This window comes from Malurus melanocephalus, unplaced genomic scaffold, assembly GCF_030028575.1.
Source record: "Malurus melanocephalus ecotype Western Australia unplaced genomic scaffold, MMel_1.1 scaffold_553, whole genome shotgun sequence".
In the NCBI taxonomy this organism is placed as follows: Eukaryota; Metazoa; Chordata; class Aves; order Passeriformes; family Maluridae; genus Malurus; species Malurus melanocephalus.
Genome location: NW_026623785.1, coordinates 424035 through 428944, shown reverse-complemented (window position 1 = coordinate 428944; position 4910 = coordinate 424035).

Sequence of the window (4910 nt, the reverse complement as noted above, 5' to 3'; positions counted from 1 at the left end):
GAGGATTTTGACTGCTAGGGCTGTATTTCTACCAGTAAACAAAACTTGACTGGTATCCCTCATAATCACCCATGATTCCAGCCACAGTCACTGTGAAAAGTGTTATCAGGGAGCAATTTAACCCAGGCCAGTGGGTGCACCACTCTCTGGAAAACCCAATCCCTTATTTTGGATTATGGAGGGAGCCTACGGCTGCAAGAGCTCTGTGAATGAGGACCACGATGTGCCAGCAAGCTGCAGTCTTGGAGGGCTTAGTCCTGCCACTGTCATCAGAATCAATTAWATTACTGACTAAATCAATTAAATGCTGTTTAACCCCAACAGAAAGAGAGAATAAGGTCCTTTGTGAGAAGGAGACTGGAATTAAGGGTTTTTGTTTTTTTTTTTTCCATAGGAAAATCGTGGCTGGGCTCCAAGCTRTTTTATAAGTCTGATTTGTTTTTCCTCGCGTGTTCTTCTGGTACATTCATCTGCTTATTTGTTTAACGAATGTGGTGCTGGTGAGAGATTCTGGATTGATGCCTTGGGGAGAACAAAGTCCTTTATTTGTCCCCAGGCATGCTCGAGCCGTGCTCCACACCCACGTGGCTTCCCCCTGACCTGAAAGGACCACCTTTAAGGGGCAAAAAGTGGTTTAGTTTCCTGGGCCTTTTGAAAGTTGCCCTTTCCTCTGGATATAGCAGCAAGGGACAGAGGGTCATTGGCGCTTATTTTTATAGACAAGGGCACACTGTCAAGGGTTTCAGTTCACATCCAAAGCTTGCTTGTAAATTTTGTTGGCCTTGAAACCTCACAATGGCAGGATTTTAATTTTTTTTTTTAAAGGCAGTCGCTGGCTAGGCTGGCAGCACTTTTTTTCTCAGAGTATTCTCTGACCCTATTTCAATTCAGGAAATTATAAAGGTAATGAAAATAGTAATAATAATTAAAAAATTATAGCAAGAAAGTTAAAATTCACTCCGCAACTCTCTAGATCTCATTTCTTCATACAAGTGACTGCAAACCTCAGTCAAAAAAAAAAAAAAAAATTATGCCATGCTTTGCTCTTAACCAGACTCTTTCTTCCCCTTTATCTCTCTGCACAGTTTACAGTTTTGAAGATGGTTTGCTGAAATTAGCACACAACTCTGAGTGTTCCCCTTCACTTGTGACATTGAAAACCTCACATAATATTCCTGACAATCAACAAATCATTTTTCAGGCAAATATTTGTATTTGACAACACCCCAATGCTCTCTACCAAGGCCTTGAAAAAGCCTCTGCAGGAGAGAGGGAGTGAGAGATCACAGATGGAGAAAGAGAACAAAAGAAAGAGAGAAAGGAAAATAAACAAATTTCCCAAACCATCTTTGAAGAATTTGGGATTTTTTTTTTATTTTAAATTTTCTTTATCATTGGCTAAAGATGGTTGAAAATGGAATGTTGTCAGTCTGAAGTACCTATGGGTAAAAGCGTTTTTCTGAATGGGGCCCAGACTCTGCTTTACAATATGGCTTAAAAAAGGGTTTTTATCCTGAGATTTGGAGAGAGTCCCCATTTCACCTGAAGGGGRAAGCAGGAACAGAGTCCTAAACATTTTCTTTCTCGAGGGAAAACCACTGAAGCTCCACCAGTGTGGATTGCCCTCCTCTGACATCTCTTCTTCAAAGGAGAGGAGGTTGCTTTGAAAACAACATCCCAAATTTCATGCYGGTTATGATTTAAGCACACTCAATGGTCTTTTTCAGTACTTTGGGTCACTGAGGAGCTCCTGGTTGTAAGCATGTGCTGCTTCCTGCTCTCTCTGTATGAGCAGGTCTGAGGGCTTGGAAATCCAGAGCTCCACGGGTAAATCTGTGGCAAGCGGTATCTGCAATATCTCATTATAAAAACTGCAAAATCAGAGCTGCTGTGCCTTCCCCTCTTAATGTACTTCTTTATTGAGTGTGTCAGGAAGCATCTCCCATTTTAATATTTGATAAATAAAAAGAGATAGGAGTGCTGAAAAATACTTGATACCACTCATTAACAAATCTAGGGCATCCTCCTCAAATTAWCACCCTGTGCCCTCCCTTCATCTTTTCTCTCCCCACATCCCCAAGAAAGCCAAGCCATGAAATTTGCCACAGGAAATTGCTGTTATTTCTGTCATCATTATTGTTATTTTTCCCCCTCCCTCCACACAACCAGGAGTGAAAAGCCAAAGGACGGCGAAGAGTAATTTCCCTGGAAACACAACATTTTGGGTGTTCTGCCATGGCTGCTGCATTTTTAATACCCACCCCTCTGAATGTGTTATCATTAAAACTTCATGGCAATCATTTTATTTATTTATTTATTAGCAGCACCGCCACCCCTCTGCTCAGCAGCGCTTCCTGCCTTTCCGATTTCAGCAGCGCCTGACCCCATTTCAGTCAATTTTCCATATCCTGCCTGTCTCGTATCCGCCGAGGGAACACACTGATGCTGTGTTTATGCTAATTTTATGCTCTCTGAGTTGTGTCTGTTATTCAAAGCAGTTGAAGCAGTTATTGCCAGTAATCTTATTTCTGCGCGAGCCCCCGGGGCAGAGCAAGCCTCGGAGCCGGTCCTGCAGACCGTGTCAGAGCCATCACAGCCTGCTGGTAAATGGCAGCTCTTTCCTGCAGAATCTGATATCAGTTACTTGGCAAACACAGTAATAAAATGAAACAAATCAGATTTTCAAGTAAATAAACCAGACTTCAATGGCAGCAACAATGGTCAGGACAACAGGATTTTAATAAGTGATGCTATACAGGGGGAAAATATTGGAGTGCTGCAGCCCTTCTTCTTCCTGCAATACCCCTGATCCAACCCAAAATTATTTGCCTGAATCCTTGAAGAATGACAGCAAACAAAAAGAAATACTACCAGGGTGGAGTCTGCTCTCCCTGATGGTAAAAGTGGAATTCATTTGATGGCATGGATGGAAATTCCCCTGYCAAGGTGCTCTGAGCTGTTGTGTTGGGCAACAGAAGGAGAATGTGAATTGCTATTCCTGATTTTCTGTTCCATAATATCCATGGGAAGTAATAAGAGACCAAGGGAAGGGTGTTGAGTTTTCATTTGGAAAAGCTAAATGTAATTCGTGGTTTTGCCATCATTTTCTGGGGTACTTTGAGCAGGTATTTTAAGGATGGGACTTGCAGTGCCCATCACCTTTTCAATAAGCAAAGAAACTCACCCACATCCTTGGTGTCTTCCTAAAAGACAAATAACTAGAAAATAAAAAAGGTGTTTTATTCTAAAACAGCAGTTAGACAAAAACTTGAAATTCTGCATTTTCAGATAGCCTTGCCTTGGAAAGTGTTTAAAATTTTGTCAGAAAGCCAATAGCTGGGGAAAAAAAATTGAATTCTGGCCAAYATTCAGTTGCCAAAAATGGAAGCCATTTTTCTCAGAAGAACATTTCCTATAGAAAACTMCAATTTAAGGAACATTTTTCAACAAGAAGACATTTCAAATGGAACATTTTCATGTTTTTCTAGTGCCATCAACAGCACTCAGCTTTTATTGTGCAGCTTAAGGCCATGTTTGCAGCATACTGTGCTCTTTAGAAAGTTGCCCAGTTGCACTGAATCCTCTATAGCAGCAGGAGCTCCCATATATAAATTTATATTATATATATATATATATATATTTATATATACATAAATGAAACATAAAATTCTGGATTTAGTGTCTCTGTACTGTAGTTTCTCATGTCAAAACTGTAGTTTCATATGTCAAAACTGATTAATAATGATTCTGAATTTTCAAACTTTTCTGAAAGTGTMTGTCTTGTGTTCTCTATGCTACCTGAACAGCAAAACTTTTAATCTGATATAACTTCCCTCATATTTTGTAAAGCTGATGTAAACACTTGGAACTCCAATTTTTTCTTTGAAGCCATGCAAAGGAAAGGAAACGTTCAGATCACCCCCACATTCCTCCTGGAGCATTCTTAKTAATATGTCTGAKGGTWAATTAAATATTCCTTGACTGATCRTTGTCCCTRAAGTCAATTCMTGATGTTTGGCCACATCCATTATARGATTTCTTAGKCCYCACTGTGTAGACCTTCAAATAATGAATGCTGGAAAATATTCCTGGTCCAGGAACTGTGAGTTTTWAAAGTCTGGGAATTTGCCTCCAAGTGCTTAATTTTATAGCACACGCGTGGCATATGCTTTTTGGTCTTCCCTGATCCATAATTTTTGAGGATCATTTTTCTGTTTTCAGCTATGTTTGGATCAATTTCTTATGAAAGTCCAAAGAAGGACAGTGGAGCTGGGGAAGGGGCTGGARCACCAGGAGAGGCTGAGGGAGCTGGGAAAGGGGCTCAGCCTGGAGAAAAGGGGGATCAGGGGGGACCTTGTGGCTCTGCAAAACTCCCTGACAGGAGCGGACAGCCGGGGGTGGGGGTGAGGGTGTGTTGGGCTCTGCTCCCAGGGAATAAGGGACAAGAGGAAACACCCTCGAGTTGTCCCAGGGAAGATTTAGATTGGATTTGGGGAAAAAAAAATATTCACCAAAACATTGTCAAGCCCTGTCCCAGGATCCCCAGGGCATTATTGGAGTCCCCAYCCCTGGAGGGATTTAAAAGCCGTGTGGATGTGGCACTTGGGGACACGGTGGCCTTGGCRGTGCTGGGGAAATGGTTGGACTYGATGATCTTAGAGGGCTTTTCCAACWGTAACAATTCYGTGATTCCATGTTCCATGACCACAGGACCAAATGTATCTTACTGACAGGGCCACACCACATTCTAAAAGGGCTGAGATTGCTGCAAACCTGTACAACACCTGTATTCTTTTTTTCTTTATAATTAACTGTTCCTAATCTACTGTAAATGGCAGATATTTAGAAGTAGCACTGAGAACAAGGATTCACTGATATAAATAGCATTATTTTGCCACCAATTTTTTTTT